The 23,343-nt window shown below is 41.5% G+C and overlaps 1 protein-coding gene across 3 annotated transcripts in view; it reads right to left on the bottom strand.

The window, feature by feature from the left end:
* Positions 1-23,343, bottom strand: part of LRRC8D (leucine rich repeat containing 8 VRAC subunit D) — a 114,526-nt gene that overhangs the window by 77,121 nt on the left and 14,062 nt on the right. For 2 of the 3 annotated variants that reach the window (XM_012790857.3, XM_012790858.3), the window contains exon 2: positions 11,538-11,682. The gene's annotated coding sequence lies outside the window, so the exon portion shown is untranslated. Of the gene's footprint in view, positions 1-7,193; positions 7,308-11,537; positions 11,683-23,343 lie in introns of those variants that run through there. The other variant, XM_075999790.1, reaches the window with a different exon arrangement.

The following is a 23,343-nucleotide window of genomic DNA, read 5'->3' as shown; positions in this document are numbered from 1 at the left end:
AAGACTTAAGAGGATATTAAGTGTAAATTACTCCACTGAAAGCTGGGGAAACTGAGACCCAGAGAGATTAGCTGACTTTCCTAAGGCCATCCAACATTAATGGAAGAACCAGAACTCAAGCTCCCTAGTGTTCAATCTACTGCTTCTTTTGTCCTACTTTTCTCTCTCTTCCCCCATCTCCCATTCTTAAGCTTTCTTAAATCACCATCTAAACTTAACGTTGCAGGCAAGGCCTGTGTGTTCTATTTTAAAAGGTCATTCATGTTATTCATATTACAGTACTCTATCAGCCAGGAAAAACAAAATCCACCATCAGCACCTAACCCCCATTAACAAAACCCCAACTGGGCCCTCAATGATGCACAACCATTACCCATCCTACATCAGGGGGCTCCTTTTTGAAAGGTAACTATTCCTAACTTTCAGCTGTCTCAAGGCCCCTCACGCTCAGCAGATTTTACCTCCTCTACTGAGAATACACAAGCCATCAGGAATGGGCTTTTTCAACTTCCTTCCTATCCACCTGCATGTTCATCTATAGTTGCACATCTCTTTCCTCCTCCCCCATCCCAGTGGAAGGAATGCCTTGATTCCCTTCAATGACAACCCCTTTCAGCATGCTTATGCTTGAGAACTTGCCCCCCCCCCCCCCCGATCTTTTCTGGAACCTTATTCCATTAGCTATTCCCTCTTTTGACTTTAGTCACTTCCTCTCCATTATTCGCAACCAAACTATAAGCTCTGATCACCATCAAACACAGAAAAATTCCTTCACGGACAAAGTCCATTCACAGTCACACTCTCTCTCTCTCCATTTGGTGCCCCCCCCCCTTCTCAACTCCTACTCTGTTTTCTCATTGGTGACAATCCAGCTTTAGACTTTAGAACTCTTCTAACTATCTAGAATACCTAATTGTCAAATCCAATCTCCTACATGGGATCTTCACTTTCCCAGACCGTCCTGTGGCTTCTGATGACCTGACAGCTTTAGCCTATTTACTATCTGGATGACATGGAGAGGTGCTCACCTGAGGTTTAGACACCTTATCTGTAAAAGACAGTACCAATTATTTCACAGGGGACTGCTGTGAGGATTGTATAACATAATATATGGAAACAACAAATAAAAAAAATCACCTGGTGCTCAATACTTTAATTTTTGTTTTTAGATTTTCCTGAATTTTTCTATCTTCTTTTCTGTCTGCTCATTCTTTGATCCTTGGGCCATCTCTGTGGGATCTTAGCTACATTCATGGCTACAATAATCAATTCCAGTCAGTCCCAACATACATCTCTAGCCCTGACTTCTCTCCTGGGGCCCAGGCCTCACAAGGCCAGAAAAATGTCCCACAGATACCCCAACTTCATTTCAACTTTAACTTACTATTGTCTCCAAACTTGTTCCTTTTACATTTTCCAACTTTACTAATGACACCCTCAGACAGTGAATCTTCCCCATCAGAAAAACCAAGAGTCATCTTTCTTCTTCCTTCTTACTCCCTCCTTCTACTTTCCATCTCATTAGTAGCCAATCTTTCTCCTACATGATTCTCCACTCCAGTCTCTCTTTCCTTTCTCACCATCATCACCTTAGTTTAGGTCCTCATTTTCTCTGCTGGGATTATTAGAATAGCCACTGGACTTCCCTTTTCTTCCTAGACACATGTCTTAAGACAGTGACTTATGCATTTATTTTGTCTTTGATGATTCCACAATACTGTCAGGATAAAATCCCCATTTCCAGAAATGACGTGCATGGCCCTAGACATGAGCTAGATGAAAAAGCCAAAGCACAAGCCACCTCCAGCCCCTTCTCCCCTTCAGCACCACCACCTCTCTGCTCCAATCCCTCATATTCCATGGTCCTCCTGTACTTGGCTCTCTGGGGCTCTGAACTTGGGCTGTTTCCTCTGTCTGGCTTTTCTCCTGCTCAACCTGGTAAATAATCTTATCTTTTCAACATTCAACACCAAAATCACCTCCTTCAGGAGTTCTTTCCTCACAAATAAGAAAGAACAAATCCCTTCCTCCTATGTGCCCCACTCCCCATTACCATTTATCACAACGTATTGCTATAAAGAACCTTCCATTCTATGTTCCAGTTAATGGTATGTCTGCCTTCTGAGGTTAGGGACCCATGCCACATTCACACTGCATCCTAACAACTTAACAAAATGATTTGGACACAGGAAGTAGGGGGAAGACAGAGAGGGAACTAAGATTTAATAGGTTGGAGCTCAGCAAATGTCTACTGAATGGTGAAGTATGTTGGCTGCCAATTATATTAGAATAATTGAATAAGAGAGGAGGCTGAGAGGACAGGTGGATCTGACAGCTGTTGAGGGGAGCACAAAGGAATGTGAACGAGAAATGGAGAATACCCATACTGAGGAAGTCCCCTATGAGCATGTAAGTTCAGTTAGGTCACTAGCTGGGGCTGTTATAATCAAACTCAGGTGACTACTGAATATTAATAAATCCCATTTAAAACACAATAGAATAATTCCAATAGCCTAGACTCCAGAACATTCCATACTATGATTTTATCAGATTATGTGAAAGCTTAGCAAATCTGAGTAACTAAAAAGACTACAACTCTCTCCTATGACCATAAAGCACCTTAAGAACTACAGATAAAAAAGAAAAAAAAAGACAAGCCTATCACCCATCTTCTAGTGGATCTACCTGGTTAAAATAATAATAATAATCTTATAACTGATGGCCAAGGGTAGCATCTTTGTCCTAGACTAACCTTATCACAAAATATCTATTTTGAGATCATAATTTGTTCCCCTGATTTCAAATTTATTTACAATAATGAGCCATGTTATGTACAACATGGTTTCATCACATTTTAAAAACTAAGGGAGGCCGAGCATGGCAGTTCACGCCTGTAATCCTAGCACTCTGGGAGGCAGAGGCAGAAGGATTGCTTGAGGTCAGGAGTTTGAGACCAGTCTGAGCAAGAATGAGACCCCGTCTCTACTAAAAAAAAATAGAAAGAAATTAATTGGCCAACTAAAAACATATACAAAAAATTAGCCGGACATGGTGGCACATGCCTGTAGTCCCAGCTACTCGGAAGGCTGAGGCAGGAGGATGGCTTGAGCCCAGGAGTTAGGTTGCTGTGAGCTAGGCTGATGCCACGGCATTCTAGCCTAGGCAACAGAGCGAGACTCTGTCTCAAAAAAAAAACCTAAGGGAAAAGTACATCGTACTCTGCACAAGCACACAAATACCTGCTTATCAAATAAAGTAACCTAACATTCAGGGTGACATACACTGGAGACAGGAGGAAGAATGAGACCCAGTGAATTGAAAACAGACTGGAGCAAACTAAACTTGGAGAAAATCAAGCTGCAACTGGTTAAGTTTTCCCAATAATAAAGAGACATCTATAATTAACAGGCTTCCAGGAGTATTCACCCATGTATTACAGCATCGCACCTCATAAAAAATTCATTCAAAAGCCATACCAGGACTGCACATCATAGCTCTACAAGCACATACAGAGCACTAAAGAAGAAAGAAATGCCCTTGAAGTAAGACGCCACTGCCCTACAAACATGACTCAGTGTGCAGGGGAGCCTTAATTGCTTTCAAAAAAAAAAAAGAAGAAGAAAAGAAAAAGAAAAAACAAACAAGAAAATGATGTAATGTTAGGAATGTTAAAATTAAATTATGTTACCAAGTAAGTAAATTAAACAATGTTCCTACATAAGTAGACATATTTCCAGAAAATTTATAGGTGTAAAGAGTTAACATGTGCAAACAAGGGTAACAAATCTGCCTAAAAACAATCTTAAACATTTTTGAACTTTTTACATTAGTATATCAATCATGCCAATAAGATCAAGTTACATAAATGTATATGTATGTAAGTATTAAAACAGTGTATCAAAGGCCAGGAACACACAATTAAGTCAACTGAATAAAACAGAAATCTCAGAAAGAACCTTCAATATATGTGTAACTTATATGCTAGAGGTAGCATCATAAATCTGTGGAGAAAGAGTGTATTATTTGATAAATAGTGTTGGAAAACCTGGTTTACAATATGACCAGATTTTTAACACATTGCTACACTAGAAAAAAAAATGTTTCCTTGGGGAAAATATTTTTATTACAAAAATAGAATAAAAACTTTGAAAACAAAACATTCCTTTCTAATTTGATGAAAAAATTGTTATATTTTTAATTTTCTGTGCATAAGTTATATGCAATTAAATTGTCAATATTAATTGTAACAATAAGAACATCAACAAGTAAGATTTTCAGGAACCACATGCAGGGTTTTGCCCAGGGGCCACCCTCTATGTTACATGTACACTACAGCATGGCAGTATGAGTTGCCTGTGTATCACTTGGCTCCCACGGTAGAGAGACACGTAAGAGTTATATATGCTTCATGAGGCCCCGGGCTCAAAACTAGCATGAGTTAAATACAACTCACATGGCAGTTAATGTTAAAAAAAAAAAAAAAAAAAATTGGAGGCTGGGCGCGGTGGCTCACGCCTGTAATCCTAGCACTCTGGGAGGCCAAGGCAGGCGTATTGCTCGAGGTCAGAAGTTCAAAACCAGCCTGAGCAAGAGCGAGACCCCGTCTCTACTATAAATAGAAACAAATTAATTGGCCAACTAATATATATAGAAAAAAATGAGCCGGGCATAGTGGCGCATGCCAGTAATCACAGCTACTCTGGAGGCTGAGGCAGCAGGACTGCTTGAGCCCAGGAGATTGAGGTTGCTGTGAGCTAGGCTGACGCCACAGCACTCACTCTAGCTGGGCAACAAAGCGAGACACTCTCAAAAAATAAAATAAAATAAATAAATATTGGATTAACACATATCTCAAATTCCAAATAACTTAAAAAGTCAAATGATAACAATAACCTATAAAGTTAATAAAAGAATGTGAGAAGAAAGTATATTGTCAGCCCAGAATAGGGAAGGTTTTCTTTTTTTTTTTTGAGACAGGGTGCCATGGCATTGGCATAGCTCACACCAACCTCAAACTCCCAGGCTCAATGATCCCCTTGTCTCAGCCTCTCGAGTAGCTGGGACTACAGGCATGTGCCACCATACCTGGCTAATTTTTTATGTTTTTAGTAGAGACAGGTCTTGCTCTTTCTCAGGCTGGTTTCAAACTCCTGACTTCAGGCAATCCTCCTACCCAGAGTGCAAGGACTACATGGGTGGGCTACCACACCTTGTCAGGAAGGATCTCATCCCTTTCCCTTTCCCTTTTCTTTTCTTTTTTTTTTTTTTGAGACAGAGTCTCACTTTGTTGCCCAGGCTAGAGTGAGTGCCATGCATCAGCCTAACTCACAGCAACCTCAAACTCCTGGGCTCAAGCGATCCTTCTGCCTCAGCCTCCCAAGTGGCTGGGACTACAGGCATGCGCCACCATGCCCGGCTAATTTTTTCTATATATATTATTTGGCCAATTAATTTCTTTCTATTTATAGTAGAGACGGGGTCTCACTCTTGCTCAGGCTGGTTTCGAACTCCTGACCTCGAGCAATCCACCCACCTCGGCCTCCCAGAGTGCTAGGATTACAGGCGTGAGCCACTGCACCCTGCCTTCTTTTTTTATTTTATTTTATTTTTTTTTTTGAGACAAGAGTCTTGCTCTGTTGCCTAGGCTACAGTGCCATGGCATCAGGCTAGCTCACAGCAACCTCAAACTCCTTGGCTCAAGCAATCCTTCTGCCTCAGCTTCCCGAGTAGCTGAGACTACATGCATGCACCATTAAGCCTGGCTAATTTTTCTATATATTTTTAGTTGTTCAGCTAATTTCTTTCTATTTTTAGTAAAGATGGGGGGGTCTCACTCTTGCTCAGGCTGGTCTTGAACTCCTGACCTTGAGCAATTCTCCTGCCTCGGACTCCAAGAGTGCTAGGATTACAGGCGTGAGCCACCACACCTGGCCAGGATTTCTTAAATAACTAAAAATACACAGACCATAATAATAATAAAAATTAATGGGTTTAACTACATTAAAATTAAAGCTCTTGTCATTGCTTTTGCTGAAAGGCACCACAAAGCTATCAGAGAAGTGACATAATAAAGTATTCACAGTATCTAAAGCCCACGAGGGATTAATTTCTTGAATATACAAGAAACTCCACAAAAAATTCTTTCAAGGAACTTCTTGCAAGAAAAAGACTAGAGACCTTAATAGAAAAAAAAAAGGTGAGGCTAAAGATATAAAGAGAGAATTCATGGAAAAGAAATTTTTAAATAAATGAAGAGAGAGTATATGGGAGAGTGAATGTGAGCTTGTGTGTAAAAAAAAACAGAAATGAAGAGATATTAAATCTTACTAGTAATCAGGAAAAGGCAAAATTAAATTATTAGGACAATTAATATTTATCAGGTTGGCAAGAACCAGGAAATTTGTTAACATAAAAAGAAGTTATGTAGTATTGGTGGAGATACATAAATTTAACAACCACCTGTGCAGTTCCTAGTAAAATTAGTATGCATATATCTTACAATCCAACAATGTTGCTTTAGAGCAATACTGCCTCAAGAAGCTCTCATAAAGGCCAACAAATTTCATACATCTGGGCTCCTTAGGAAAAAGAATGAAGACATACTACATGGAAGCCAAAAATATTTATAAAAATGTTAACTCTTTCATGTCCATATTCCTGATGTCTGTATACTCTCTACGGTTTTAACTTAACCTTTGCTTAAAAGGCAGGTAAGACTAAACAAACCATGATTATTTCTTCCCATAGGCGAGGCTAAGTACACAGAAAGCAGGAGATGCAGTGAGGGAAATATTTTAGCAGTGGGGGTTGCAAAATCTGGATCAGAGTCTAGGCTTTAGCTTGTCTATGTGACTGGGATAAATTACAATCTCTTCCTGTCTTAGTTTCTTCACATAAAAAAAAACCGGGATATTAACCACTCTGCATAATACCGAGAGGATTAGAGGTAATGCACATAAAGTGTCTGGTAAATACAAGGTGTTCCATAAACAGAAAGTAGTATTTTTTTTAATCAAATAAAAGAACTTCATACACTAACCCAAATAGATTTCTGTGCCCTGCTTAACCCACCTTAAGCAGAATACCATAGTCACAACAACAGGTACAGAAACCAGAGAGACCAATGCAATATGAACTTAGTTTTTCCCTCTGCAGAACAAGGATAAATAACATTTACCCTTCCATACACTTACCACAAACTGTAAAGGTTAAGGTTGGGAAGCCTCTTTTAGCTTCTGGGAAATGAATATAAGCTGGTGGTAATGGCTGTGACTGTGGTGATTCTGCAACTGGTGCCGGAATCCTGACTGTACAAACATAAGGAAGATAGATTCATCGAACTACTTTTAGGGAAAATGGTGTAAGAAGGAATCTAGTTATCCATAACCAACTGCAAGGAACACGTCATGAAAACACATCATGAAAAACAATCAACCCAGATGCACGACCAGATGCAAAGCCATGACTTTACACATCACCTATTCAATGTACAACAAAGAGGAAAAATTCTACCCAGGAATCTTTAACCTGATGGCTAACATACTGTGCATTTTCATCACCATTTCAGCATTTTCAGCCTGTGGCAGTTGTTTTACTTTGGGCCTGACTCCCAATCTGTGGACGTTAGGGTACTGAGAGAGAGGTCCGTACACTGAATTTCTACCTCAACATTTATGTACTATTATTTTACAAATACAGGTAGATGTTGAGGTTATTACTTACAATAAATATTAGCTGAGTGATATTAAATAACTTTCGCATGAAATATTTGCAATCATCAGAGATAAGAAAAATTCCCGAAAAGTCAAGATCTTTGAAATCTTTCCGTATTAAGCAAAAGCTTCCTGATTTTTGTAAGGGTTGACAACCGCTGCTATATAGTTTACAATATAACTAAGAAGATAGTGTTTTTAAAATAATACACATGAAACAAAAAAAAGAAGGTTTTGAAAAAATGAAAATCTTAATTCACATTTATCTCCATTCCTAGTCCCCTCTTGGCCATTAACTTTTCCTTGGCATTTAACATCAAAGCTAGTTACCCTTTTATTTTTAGCCTTTCTGTTGGAAGAGACATGAGGCTAGTTCACAAGTCACTGCAACTCACCAATAGACAAACTGCAGTGCATTGTGCATCAAGGAAATATACATGCAGTACTTTTCATTCCTCCCTTACAAAAGAATGAGCCCTCATTTTATCTATTTTCCTCCTCCCCATGCCCCCACCAAGGATTTGGCACAATTTGCAGAGAAATTATAGACCATTACACAAATGCCAATTATTTAAGAGAAAATAAATATTCTATCCAGCATTTCTCAGTGTGAAAATGTATACCAAATCTTAATTTGCAGTATAAGTTAAACCATAATTTTATGGTTTAATGGTACAACATTAAAACCATAGCTAAAGAGAGCCTCAACTTTAAATGTTGCAAAGATAAGGAAATAAACTTATTTCCATCTGGGAAATATTACAAAAATATTTCATCTATAATTTAAAGTTATAGGGCCGGGCGTGGTGGCTCACGCCTGTAATCCTAGCACTCTGGAAGGCTGAGGCGGGCGGATTGCTCGAGGTCAGGAGTTCAAAACTAGCCTGAGTGAGACCCCATTTCTACTAAAAATAGAAAGAAATTAATTGGCCAACTAATATATATAGAAAAAAAATGAGCCGGGCATGGTAGTGCCATGCCTGTAGTCCCAGCTACTCGGGAGGCTGAGGCAGTAGGATTGCTTGAGCCCAGGAGTTTGAGGTTGCTGTGAGCTATGCTGATGCATGGCATTCACTCTAGCCTGGGCAACAAAGCGAGACTTTGTCTCAAAAATAAATAAATAAATAAAGTTACATGGGTTTGCCTATGTTTTTCTGTATATGAACTTCTCAGCGGTTATCCTGAACTGGGATGAGAGAGCAGGGGATATATGGTGGCAGTAACAATGGGGTGTGGGGAGGGTCGCATACATCATATATTAGTTAATTTATTTTTGGGGACATAAACTTTCCTATGGGTAAATCAGACATGGATCTTTTAATTCTAAAATGTTAAAATATGCTAATCTGACCCCTCAAAAAGATATGTGCTCACTAAGATCTGACAAAGCGTATCTGTAAATTAAAATATACTATTAGAATTTTGGCAGCAGAATACAAATCACATTGATGCAAACATAGCAAAATCTAGTTACTGACATGGAGGAAGTATAAATTTCAAACATTGGGAGCACCCTGAGCTCTAGCATGAGTGGAATGGGGGAAAAACCCTGGAGATTTGGTAAAGTTAATCTCATTTATCAGCTCTCTTTTGGAATGGTAAAGGATCACCTGAATCAGCATTGCTGTCTCTTCCTTAGGCAGCAACTTTCCAGACCACAAAAAATGCCAAGGATTATAAATCAAAAGACTCTTGTTCAAGTCCCAGCATCTCCATTTACTAATATGACCACTGACAGTTCCCATCTGTCTGGCCTCAGTTTCCTCTCCCATAAATTGGAGAAAATAAATCCTATTTCATCACACTGTTGAAAGGAGCAAGAGTTTAGCACTGTTGAAAGGAGCAAAGAAGATACAGAAAAATATGCTCCGTAAATAGAAAATGACAATCTAAAGGTCAGTTATTATTATTCCTGAGTTTAAATTCCACTAGAGTAGAAGTAGATCCGATTCCTAAATAAGAGACAGGTTTGGAGGGTCACAAAAGCATTCTACTCTATCTTAGAGCAGAGTGACATATGCTAAAGAAAGTCCCTGAATATTAATAAATTAACAAACTGAAGGGAAAAGAGTATACTGGGTATAAAAATAGAGGCAAAACACTATGGTTGTACAAGTCTTTCAAGAATCTCTCTTGATGACTTGTTTTCATTTTTAATTTCACAACGTATTTGGCAAGAGAAGAGGCATAAACACAGACATCTCACAATTAAATTCAAACTTTAAAAAGTCCACGTCCATGTGTCTAGTAAGGAGGAAATTGCTCATTCTCATAGTGTATCTCAGTTACTTACTGCTAATACAATTATACCAATTATTGATATTATCACAATGGTCAAAGCAGCTGCATTTTAAAAGAGATTAAAGTCCTGAAGGATTATTGGAATAATGGGATCTTATAATTCGAATTACTTCCATACTGCTGATATGGGAAAAAAGGAAGGGGAGGGAGTACAAGTTTGCCGCGCCTGAGTACAAAGGATTCCTTTCAAAGCAAAATTATGTAGTAAATATATGTGATTATAAATTTTTCAGCATTAGAATGGTATAATCAGCATCCATCATCATGAATTTAAATTCTACAACTAACCCTGGGAAAGCTTGAGTACCCAGTAAGGTGAAAGACCAAGCCTCTGTGACACTGTGGTTATTCACTTTCCCCTGTCCTATAGGGACCCTCCTGTGGCAGTCACTTTCCTCCCCTCTAGTCATTCGTTCACATCCCTTCCTCCAAAATAAAGAGTAAGAAGATGCTGCTGGCTTTAATATTGTTCAAACACTTAATTTGAGGCCATATAATCATCCCATCAAACTGATTCTTCTCAACCATCCCACTTCCCTTAGTGTCCCTCCACAAGACTGGAGTTTCATTAGGTAGATAAATACAGGCAGTAAAACAAGGCCAGGCTTTCACTGCTGGAGAAGTCAATCTAACTAGGTGTGTGGAGAGAGGAGCTGCTATAGAAATGAAGAAGCAAAAAGTTTGTCCCATAAAACAAACCTTTTCCCCAGCATTTTGCTCTCCTCCTATGAACATGTGAGGAGAAGACATGGATATGAAATTATAATCTACCTGGAGAATCTGCGAAAAGTCACTGCCAATTTTACTTCGATGACTAATGGAATTTAATAAAGATGCCTGGCTCATATTATTAAAGTACCTTCTGTCTCAGCAAGGAAACCTGGCTAAGAAACCACAGTGGCGTTAACACGCCAGACACCAGACTAAACACCTCAGAACTCGCTGCTGTCCCTCACTCCAGGTCCCTACACATCCGGTGGGTGTCTGCATCACTAATTCCCTTGGTCTGTGATGACCTGGTTCTCCCAAAATAAGAAGGAAGGAACCAGGTTTCCTTCTCAACAGCTGAGGAGGTGAGATTTCTGAACCAAGACTCTAATCTCCTGTCCCTCTTGCACTTCACTCACCACTGGTCCTCTTCCTCCTATGTCCCCACTCCTCACCCTCGCACCACTCTGCCTCCCAGAACATTTATGTAGACACCCCCCACCCCTCACCCAGACACACCAGCAAGTGAGAAACAAAGGGCTGCTGCTCCAGGCAGCGGGAGGAGAAGAGGGCAGCTGGGGACTCCCGGAAGACTCCCCGGCTCAGGCAGCCCCAGAGCAGCCCGGGCAGCCCGGCGTGGCAGGTCCAGGCGCGCGCCCCAGAGCCAGCCCATCCGGGCCGGCCACACGCCCGGGCGGCAGCTGCCACCGAGTCTGGCCGAGACCCCCGGTGAGAAAGCAGGGTGTGTGCAGGGGGGCGCGTGAGGCTGCCGCGATCCAGCCAGGCCGCCGCGGACTCCCGGCCCAGCCCGCGTACCTGGACCAGGCGGCCACCCTGTTCCCTCAGGGCGCTCTCTGGGGACTCGGCTTCGGCGGGCTCCGGAGGCTGGAACCGCAGCAGCGGGAGCCTTCACTCCTCCATCCTGGGACCCGGCGGCACGTTACAGACAGCCGTGCACTTCCTGTTTGAAAACACAGGGGAAAGAGCGAGAGAGATCCGAGTGTTGGCAGAGCGGAGGGAGGGGCGCGGGGCGGCGGGCAGGGCGCGCGAGGGGGCCGCGGCTTGCGCCACTGCCATGGTCGGCGCCCGGCACTCTCCCGGCGGGGACCCCGCCACTCTGGCCACGCGTGGCGGCTCGGCCTCGGCCGGCCCGGGCCTCCCCCTGCCGGCGGCCTCGCTGCCAGCCGCTGGCTTGCAGCCCTTCCGTTTCCAGCCCCTGCCTTGGGCTCTCTCCTCCCCACCAGTGCCCGGGGCAGTGGGCCTTCCTTTCCCTCCTTCCCCCCCACCCACCGGCCCCACGCGGCGCCGCGCCGCGCCCTACCCCCGCCCCAGAAAAGCAGCACCTCAGGGAAGGTGTAAAGACCCAGCCTTGCCGGAGCAGTGGCAGCTGGATTTATGCAAATTTTTAAAGTTAAGAGCCACATCCCAGTATATCCACTGTAGCTCAAGAGGCTAAGAGCTTCAGGATGGGAAATTACTTGCCTAGTGCCGCTGACTCAAGAAAAAGCGTGCACACAGCTGCCACTAACTGTAAAAAACACAAAACAAAACCACCGAAACAGCCACCACTACGCGGTACTTTAGCTTCCTCCTAGGGTCTCTGCTCAGATCAACATCCCCCTCGCCATCCACCAATATTTTCATATACCGACGCCACACGGAGTATAATCGAACAGTGCATTCTTCCAGAAAACAATTTCACATTTCTCTGTAATCACAGAGAAATCCCAAAGTTCTGGGATTACGTCCCTTTGGTTGAACTCTGACTTAAGTGGACTTCAGGGCAGTGTTAAAAAACAGTAAACAAATGGTTTAAGAATCTGCCACACACAAAGTGTGCGGGCTGTGGGAGTTGGCCTTTATAACCTGCTTACCCCGGCACTCAGAATCTCTCAGGTTACAAGGCATTTACAGGACCGTCTCTGACAAACAGCTCCTTTTATCATCAAGCTGTTGGTTTAAATAAAATCATTCATGTTTCCAAACTCAAAATGGAGAATAGAATATAAAGAAGGATTATTCTACATACAAAACTAAATTTTGACTGAAGTAGGAAGGAACTGATGCATATTAAGCTGCTACTCAATGCTAGACAGCATCTCATTTTACTCTCTTCCTGCCCTTCACATTTCCCAACAGATTTGCAAAAGTCCATTCCCATATTCCCAAATGAGGAAACAGGGTCAGAGAAGTAATGGAACTCTACTTTCAGCTAGCACTTTCAGCTAGAAAGTGGTCAAATACAGTACTTCTTTCCTAAGTAGAAAATCTGCACCATTTCCTTTACACCCTGTTGATTCCTAAAACAATAATGAATTCTAGGAGAAAAGTCAAACTCAATGACTATCTGTGATCCATTTCCTCATCTCTGATGATCCTGCAATTTATAAGCTTTCACTGTTGAGCCAGTGAGGTTCTTTACCCCCCTGAATAATATATACCTTGATTCCTTGGGCAGAGGACTGTGCTCTTTCCATTATCTACCACTGGCTGTGTCAGCCTTTTCAGAGTTACTTGGTGGCAAAAGTTCAAAAGGTTCTAGGATGGCCATTCATATGCCAAGGTACAAAGTCTGTCCAGTTCAAAATCTCATCAGCTGACTAATACTTGTTCCCTAAATTCTTTTTTCACTTACTGGGCCTCTTTAAGAAGGTAGATGCTGTTCACAAAAAATGCATACATGGCCTCAACTTTTAGTAAAACTGTTGACATTCTCTCATGTTCTGTTTCCTTAGTTCACCCTCACCTGTCAGTACCATGCTATTATTAACCTCCTGATGTAGCCAAGAAACAAAGCACATACTAAAAGGTGATCAAGAGTCTCCGCAATGCGAAGACCTCTAGACACTTGCAGAGAAACTGAGTACATCTCCCCCACCCTTCCCCACCACCTCCCCAGAGCTAGAGCAGCACAGACTCAAGCTGTAGAGCACACAGAAGAACTACAAGGGCTGCAGATTTCAAGTACAAAGGCGGGGCTGGGCAAAGAGGCTACTCAGTCTGATGAGGGCTTATTACTAAAAAACTTCCTGAAGAATCTTAGCATTCTTTTAGGGTCACGCTCTATCCATCTTTTCCTTCTCTCAGTCCATTACTTACCCTACACCTAGCAACTCTTCACCTCTTCTCACAAGCTTAATGCTTTTTCCCAAAGAGCTACCATTCCTTTCCCACAAAGTACCCAGTGAGGAGGAGATGGCACAGGACACATTTAGCTCAAGACTTAATTGATTTTAAAACCTGTCAAGGCCAGGTATGGTGGCTCATGCCTGTAATCCGAGCACTCTGGGAGGCTGAGGTGGGAGGACTGCTTGAGGTCAGGATTTCAAGATCAGCCTGAGCAAGAAAAGACCCTGTCTCTATAAAATAATAGGATAAAATACCTAGCAGGGTGGTGCATGCTTGTAGTCCCAGCTATTCTGGAGGATGAGGCAGGAAGATCACATGAGCCCAGGAGTTTGAGCTTGCAGTGAGCTATGATGACTCCACTGCACTCTAGCCTGGGCAATAGAAGGAGACTCTGTCTCAAAAGAAAAAAAAAAAAAAAAAAGAAGAAGAAGAAGAAAGAGGGAAAAATCCCTGTCAATAATTAACATGTTTTTAAGAGCACAATTCAATTTTAAAATCTTTTGAAATTTTCTCCTTCATTTCTGTTACTCACCATAAGCCTAAGAGCACAGAAAGAAAACGTTTAAAGAAAAATAAAATTCTCAAGGCAAAGGAAAACTTAAATTAACCTGCATAGCCTTCATTTCTACATTTGGGAACTCCTGAGATTAGACTATATTAGATTTTTAGTTCTAAAAATCTCCCTTAGTTCTGAAAAATTCAAAGTCATTAATACATAAAAAGTCAACAGCAGACTATTCATATTTTGTCTGAGTACTATGCTAAGAGATAATTTTATGACATATATTAAATTTTGTACTATTTAATAGATGATAAAATATAGAAAAGTATCTGGTGGGAGTCTAGGAACCACATTTACCTGTGCTGCTGGGTCACACCTGCATTCATAATACTGTCGTCCAGAGCAGTGGTCAGCTGTGGGGAAAGGGCAACCGCATTTCTCTCTTAGGCTCCCTATAACTAAAATCCTCCTCCTCATCAAAACTATTGATTAACATTCACTTTGTGCACGGATTACAAAGTTGACAGTTTGGAGAATACAACACAGTTCCTGACATGTCTCCTAAGTCTAACCACAAGGCCTAAGCAACGCCTCACACGTCCGCGTGGATCAGCTAGTCTCCTACGTTTCATGGAGAGGTGTCTTCCTTACCACTGCTGTGTAGGAAAAAAAAATACTAAAATCACAAACTCGTTAGGAAGAGAAAAAAATATGCTTCCAGGCAAGCACAAATGATACCACAAAACACAAAATTGATTTTGGAAGAACATGAGGAGTTCACTTTGAAAGTCTCCATTCTCTAAGTCTCCATTCTCTAAGTTCTTGGATGAAAAGAACAACTGTGAAAGCCATTTTAGAGGATCCAAATTAAGTTACAAGAAATAGCTTTCCTGGGTACTAATAGGTGTGGAGGAGGAGATGATAAACTCATCTCCAAAAATAATGCTGCTTATCTCTATCTTTTAAAAAAAGGCCTTATTTTGGTGGTTAAAAACATTTGCCACAAGCATTCCTCCGTGTGAGTATCAGGATTCTTGGTGATTATTACACATGGATTTTTGCAAACAAGAAAATGAAAAATGACAAGCCGTCTGGTTACCTAAGAGATGACCTCTCTGTACTAGCAGCCTTCTTCACAGCAGTGTCCCTGTCTCTGTCTTCATTTCCAGGGTAGCACATGCAACAGGATTTTCTGGGAAGGAGGTATCTGGCGCTCACGCTCACCTCTTGGCCTCAGCAAAACCTGGGCCATGGCTTTCAAGGAAGCCTTTCTCAGAGCCAGTTGGCTGGCCTGACTGGCAGTTACCCATAGAGGGCTATTAGCCATCTTCAAGGAGCCAGAGCAAGTGTCATTTCATGGCAAAATGCAGCAAGGGGGTGAAAATCATCTTTTTTAAAAAGTCTGCATGCAAGATGGTTTAGGCTCCCTTGGGTGCCCACAGTTTCCTGGTTTTGAACAAGATAAGGAAAGCACTACTTAAAAACCACCCACGGCATTATGTGGAAGACCCAGCCACAAGGCAGAAAGACGGGGCCAGGGTGACTACAGGCCTGAGCTGGTATTTTCCTAAGCTCGGTGCCTCAGTTTCCTCAGCTTCCAAATATACACATCATGAACCCACACACCTTACACAAAATTACTAACATTACATAGGACAAACCCTCCTGTGCCCTGCCTCCCTGAATTCTCAGAACTGCCTTTGCAGAGAGGAGTCATCATCTGCAAGAAGATGCAGTGGGGGCTCACAGATGTTAAGTGATTTTCTCGAAGCAGTAGGTAATGGAGCTGAAACCCACCCTAGGTCTGTTCTTCTTCCTTTTAATTGAACAGAAATGAGTGGGTGCCTTCTGGCTGTGGAGTGATCATTCTGCACTACATTATCTTTTACTCAGAAAAAGCTCACTTTTAAAACATAATTTGTAACATTCTCTCTCAGCTGCATCATGCTACCTCATTACCTTGCCAAATTTTGGTAAAATGTAAAGTCTAAACATGTATTTTGCCCCAAGCCAACTGATTTTAAGCCATAGCAGTATTAGGTAAAATATGCTCTTGGGCTGCAGCTGAATATAATTTTATAAAATAATAAGACAGATCCACTAGTCAAACTGTGATAGACAAAACCTTTATGTTTTTTCCAAGTTTCTCCTTTAATTCTTCAGTTAGCATGCAAATATGTATGTAAAATGGGCCATGTTGGCTGATGTGCTGTGATTTAGTGAGCGTAATATGAAGGAAGGGAAAGATACCACAAAAGTCTGACTAAATGTAAAAGTACCTGTATACAAGGGTGTTCAAAATGTTCCTGGCACAGACTACTGGCAATGAATAGCCTTGGGTTATTTACTGACTGCTGATCATGATGTGTATTGTGTAGACTAAACACTGTCTTAGAATTCATTTTTCTTTGGAAGGCATGCTTTGTCTGCACATCTTCTATGGTGGGTATTTCTGCTTCCTTATTTAAAAAATTGTTTTAATTATCTTGAACATTTTTATTTTTAAAATAATACATTAAAAGGCCTTACAACTCAAAAGGATTGGTCCTAATAAGTCAAATAAATACAATGTTCATTACTAAGAAAAAAATGCTCTTAAAAATGACTTTAAAAATATACAATTCTTATATTTTGCCACTTCCAGATGTATTAAGCAGCAAAATATGAGTTGATAGAAAATAAATCACATGTATCATTATCTTAAATACATCAATTGTTAATTATACATAATGGAGTCTAAAAAGAAGAAAAACAATTTATGAATAATTTAAGGCTGCAAAACTAGATACTTTGATTATCATCTCCTTTCTTTTGTTTGTAGTAGAATGGCCAAGGCAAATGGCATGAAAGAAAAACAAACTGCCTGGAAAATCCAGAAACTGGGGCTGGGTGTGGTGGCTCAGACCTATCTATAATTCCAGCACTTTAGGAGGCCCAGAAGGGAGGATTGCTTGAGGCCAGGGGTTCAAGACCAGCCTGAGCACAACAGGGTGCCATTCACCTGAAATCCTAGCTACTCAGGAGGCTGAGGCAGGAGGATAGATTGAGCCCAGGAGTTTGAGGTTATAGTGAGCTAAGAAAATCCAGAATATCCAGAATCTTTATTACAAACTTTTGAAAACTTACTAATTTTTTAACTAACCCTAGTTCAATAAATGCTAACCACTTTGTATATATTCCTGACAACAAGCTTGAGGTAGGAATTATCTTTATCTTCATATTACAGATCAGAAAACAGACAGAGAGATGTCTGTAACCTGCCTAAAATGATACTGCTAGTAAATACCAGAACTCAGGTAGCCTGGAAGCCATGATGTCTAATTTTGATCAACATTTTATTACCACCACTAAGGCACAACTAGATCAGGTTTGCTTTCTCTAGCATGGAAGCTCACAGGGTACACTGGTGTGAAGGGCTCACAGATTTTCCTGTTTGCAGCAAGAATGTAACCACTGGCTGAAGGGACACCAGGCTGTTGCTGCTGGAGGTCAGGGATGTAGAGCCTGGGACACATTGCTGAATAAATGAATATTTAGAAGAAAAGAAAGATATCTTTTGCAGAATGAAAAAACCAGGAAGAAGGGCTGCTTCCTCACCTTGACCAGAATCCTGGATTTCAAGGCTCCAGGACTGCCTGGCTACAGTACAACTGAATTAGCAACGGAAGGGAATGCAATGAACCCCACGTACTTTGATCTTAGTAAAGCAGTTGATACAGTGTCCTGTGAAATCAGGATCGCTAAATCAACTGTAACTTATGTTGCTACAACAAACACACAGGATTTAAGCAGGCTAGAAAGAAAAACACTGGCTACATCTACTAGTATGATGAAGAAAAAGCCACAAGGAACAGAATTTGATGTGTATTCAAAAGTAACTTAGAAATTATTCACACTGTCATAATCAAATTTGCACATAACATTAATTTGGTAGGTGTGAAAAGGGCAAATGAGGGAACTCAACTGACTTTGTTCAAGTAACAGAGACCTGAAGAAAAACAAGAAGTTCAGTTGCATTTTTGTCCTCCCTCTAATTTGCAGGGAGTGGCTAAGGATGTCCAATGGGTAGTAACCACCTCTAGACCTGAAATGCCAAGACTAAGTAAAGTGAGCAAGAGCAAATAAATACATGTTTAAATTTTTAGGATGTCAGGTCTGAACCTCACAAAGTATGATCCTATTATTCCATGTATCATCAGAAATAATATTCCTTTCAACAAGATGATTCTGTTAGGAAAACCCAAAGAAAAGGAGGGGCTCAAAGGCTGAATCTGGAGGTCAGATGAAAAAGTCAGTGGTATACGTATAATCTGGTCCCACTACAAATGTGCTGCCCAGGCAGAAGTTCATGAGAATGGTTTGCAAACACATGGCAGGATAAAGAATAACAGAGAAGGAGGAGAGAAGAGAACTAAAACTTGGACTAACATTATTATTTTAAGCATAAATTATAATTTTTAATTCCTTTAATGTTGAGAAATAGCTTCACCCATGGGAGAACTGTTTATCTTCCCAGCAAAAATTTTACTTTAAAAGTTAATAGTTGATTTGGACTCAAGCAATGAGAGAGTTCTGTAACATTTGAAAAAAAAAATCGCCTATATTCAGGCTGAGTCCCAGGAAATGTATGAGTGAGCGTCATTTCATGCAACTCGTAAGAGACTGAAAAACTGAACTATTAGCTCTGTAGCCAACATGCAAGGGAAGGTTCTTTCCCAGAGATGGGCTCTAAGTATGTCCTAGCAAGCTCGTTTATGGGAGGAAAGCATATGTTTCTTGAAAATAAAAAGCCCTGAAAGGAAAGAGGGGTCACTGCATAATTAAAGCTTCCTATCCTAGTATGTCACCCTCTCTACTCACTACTCTTACTTGCAATTTGTATAGTTATTTCTTGAAAGTAATGCTCTTAATATGTGAGCAATACACGGAAGGAATCTTTGGGTCATCTACAGAATTAACCACAATAACTGCAACAGCAGCTAAGTTAACATTTGAGTGTTAATTATGTGCCAGGAACTAAGCATTTTACATAAACTATTCTTACAACTAACTGTAGCAGGTAAATACTGTTAAATCTTCACTTTATAGAAAGTTACCTAACTTTCCTGTGGCCCCAAGACTAGAAAGTGGCAGAGCATAATGAAAACCTAGGCAGTAGGCTCCAGAACTCATGCTCTACCAGAGTCTGTCAATGAAGACAGCTAGCCAACAATGAAATCTTATATATATTATTGTCTTCTAAATAAACAACAACAAAAAAGGAGAAATTTAGCACAGGGCATAAAGATCAGAGCTATGCTATTCTAGATACAAATGAAAAGCTGTATGTGAAAAATTTCAGCCAAATGACAATGCTACGAGATTATTGCTTAATATTTATAGAGAATAAAAAGTAGGCTGGATGTGGTGGCTCGCACCTGTAGTCCTACCACTTTGGGAGGCCAAGGCAGGAGAACAGCTTGAGGTCAGGAATTTGAGACCAGCCTGAGAGAGACCCTGTCTCTACCAAAAAAAGAAAAAGAAAAAAGAAAAATCAGCTGGTGAGGTGGTTGCACCTATAACCCCAGCTACCAGCTACTTGGGAGGCTGAGGCAGGTTGATCACTTGAGCCCAGGAGTGATCTATGATGATACCACTGCACTCTAGCCCAGGTGACAGAGCAAGACCCTGTCTCAAAAAACAAAACAAAACAGACTTTAAAACCTAACTAGACAGGCCGGGCGCTGTGACTCACGCCTGTAATCCTAGCTCTTGGGAGGCCGAGGCGGGCGGATTGCTCAAGGTCAGGAGTTCAAAACCAGCCTGAGCAAGAGCGAGACCCCGTCTCTACTATAAATAGAAAGAAATTAATTGGCCAACTGATAAATATATAAAAAATTAGCCGGGCATGGTGGCGCATGCCTGTAGTCCCAGCTACCCGGGAGGCTGAGGCAGAAGGATCACTCGAGCCCAGGAGTTTGAGGTTGCTGTGAGCTAGGACGCCACGGCACTCACTCTAGCCTGGGCAACAAAGCGAGACTCTGTCTCAAAAAAAAAAAAAAAAAAAACCTAACTAGACAGATCTTCCCCAAAATTTGATGACTGGCACCTTCCCATGGTTTAAAACATCATTCACACAATGACAAAGCCCATATTAGCCCCCACTTAAGATTTTTCTCCCAAATGCCCCAATGCCCACAGGACCCCTTCACGCACCAGGCTGCACTCAGAATCGTGTGCTGGGCCTTCTAAGCACAATTTCTCAGGGCCTATCCCAGATGTGCGGCATCAGAATCACTGGATGGTGTGCTTCCAGAATCTGTACATTAAAGAATCTCCCAGGTGACCCTAAGGTGTAGCTCAGTTGGGGAAGCCCTGCTGCAGAGATACACTCCTTTGTCCACTCTACCACCAAAATCACTGAAGTCAGAGAGTAGAGCAAATTATGTCCCTTCTCAAGAACCTTCAAAGGCAATGAAATGAAGTCCAAATTCCTTAACAGGACGCTTTAGGGGTCCTCAAACTACGGCCTGCAGGCCACAAGCGGCCCTCCGAGGACATTTATCCATCTAACAGTCTGAACTGCCCCCCCCCCCTTTAAAAGTTTGAGGACCCCTGCAGTCTAGGCTCTCCATAATCTGCCCCAAACTGCTTCTATTCTTCCTACATCCCTCACTCTGTCACAACATGTTCCATACTTTTATACCTGCACATTTTGCTACTCCAAAGTTCCCTCAGCTCTCCCACCCATCACCTGCCACCTTCTTTCTCCTCCTTCAAAGCCCTGCTCAAGTCATTTTCCCTGATCTTTCCAGTCAAAAATCAGTCTCTCGTTCCAAGCAAATGTCCCCAATATTTAGCTAACGCAAGAAATACGGCATATATACTGCACATTGTGCTGAATTATATTATACTAAACTGTTTACATGCAAGTCTGCAAAGCAGGGACATATCTTACTTATCTTTCATATTGTGGATGAGATACAAACAGACCTAGGTTCAAAGTTTAGTTCTTGCAGTTACTTACTAGCACTGTAACCCTGGGCAGGTTATTTAAACACACTGAGTCTCAGTTTTGTAATCTTTGAAATGGGACTCCAATGATAGCAACCTTCAGGGCTGATGTCAGGATAAAAGATGGAAAATGTCCCACTATGGACCACCTAAAACGCACTAACATGATGATAGCTGTTGTTGTGGTTATTAATTGTTAACTTTTGTTTCCCATTTTACTAGAGTACACTGCAGATACAGTAAGTGTTCAAAAAGTATTTGCTTTTACTTTTAAAAAAAAGCATTTCCTTTCAAAGTAATAAACAGTGATTTCTTAAGGTCCTTTCTCCTACCCAATTTTGTTGCATAATATTTCTATTCCTATTTTATTTCTATTCTATTGCTACTCCCCTTCTTTCATTTAAAAATCAATGTACAGGCCAGGCACGGTGGCTCACGCCTGTAATCCTAGCACTCTGGGAGGCCAAGGCGGGCGGACTGCTCGAGGTCAGGAGTTTGAAACCAGCCTGAGCAAGAGCCAGACCCCGTCTCTACTATCAATAGAAAGAAATTAATTGGCCAACTAATATATATAGAAAAAATTAGCCGGGCATGGTGGCGCATGCCTGTAGGCCCAGCTACTGGGGAGGCTGAGGCAGCAGGATTGCTTGAGCCAAGGAGTTTGAGGTTACTGTGAGCTAGGCTGACGCCACGGCACTCACTCTAGCCTGGGCAACAAAGTGAGACTCTGTCTCAAAAAAAATAAAAATAAAAATCAATGTACAAAATTCTAACGAACAAGCCCTGCCAGTGTCCTTCCTACTCCAGCTTGGCTTTTTGCTTTGAACTATAGTAACTGCCTGCAGCCACAGTGTCCCTGCCCAGAGAATTGCCTGCTTCACCCTTACAACAAACAGCACTTTGTGAGCAAATTGGAGGCAAGCCCAAAGTAGGAGGTGGAAAAACCAAGGAAAAGGAATTAGGACCAGAATCCGAGTTGACACCCACACTACCCTTCACACTGTAACACAGGTAAGGAGGGAACAGGAAAGGAAGGGATTTCAGATCAAAACAAACCTTCCCCAACCACTCCCAAGCACCTACCTCACCTGCACTCACAGAAAATGCCTCCAAGACTCACAATAGACATGCTGGTCAACTCACTGCCTCACACACAGCTATTGTTAATAAAATATTGTCATATATAATAGCTTCTTTCCTCACCAAACCAATCATATTGCCATTACTGCCTCCTCTCCCATTAACAGGAAAAGAAACCCAAGGTCACACGAGTCTACCGAAGAGAAGGCTGGGACCAGAACTCAAGCCTTTTAAGCTTCAAATCCTAGGTTCCTTCCACTGCCCTATATCAACTGCAAAAAGCAATTTTAAAAACTCCCTTAGGGGCCGGGTGCAGTGGCTCACGCCTGTAATCCTAGCACTCTGGGAGGCTGAGGCCCACAGATTGTTTGAGCTCAGGAGTTCCAGACCAGCCTGAGCAAGAGTGAGACCACGTCTCTACTAAATAAATAGAAAGAAATTAGCTGGACAACTAAAAATATATAGAAAATATTAGCCAGGCATGGTGGCACATGCCTGTAGTCCCAGCTACTTGGGAGGCTGAGGCAGCAGGATTGCTTGAGGCCAGGAGTTTGAGGTTGCTGTGAGCTAGGCTGATGCCATGGCACTCACTCCAGCCAGGGCAACAGAGTGAGACTCTGTCTCAAAAAAAATTAAAATTAAAATTAAAAAAAACTCCCTTAGCAGCTCACCAAATTCACCAGTTGTAAAGGTAAAACAAGACAGGTTTTGTCTCTTAAAAACAATTCTGGTGCCAAGGATGAGGGTTGTCACAGCAATAAGGCTCCAACTACAGCCTTTAGAATATCAATCCAGTATTTCAGTACAGTGTTCCAAGAAGATCTTTTAGTCCACTTTCTGTTCCTAGATGGAAACTGTCTTAATGATTTCATTTGTTCATTTGGTTTGGGGAGGCAGTATTAGGCAAGGAGTATGATT

The sequence above is a fragment of the Microcebus murinus genome, chromosome 2, assembly GCF_040939455.1.
Source record: "Microcebus murinus isolate Inina chromosome 2, M.murinus_Inina_mat1.0, whole genome shotgun sequence".
NCBI classification, from domain to species: Eukaryota; Metazoa; Chordata; class Mammalia; order Primates; family Cheirogaleidae; genus Microcebus; species Microcebus murinus.
The sequence above is the reverse complement of the archived record's forward strand: the minus strand, read 5'-3'. Positions and strand labels throughout refer to the sequence as shown.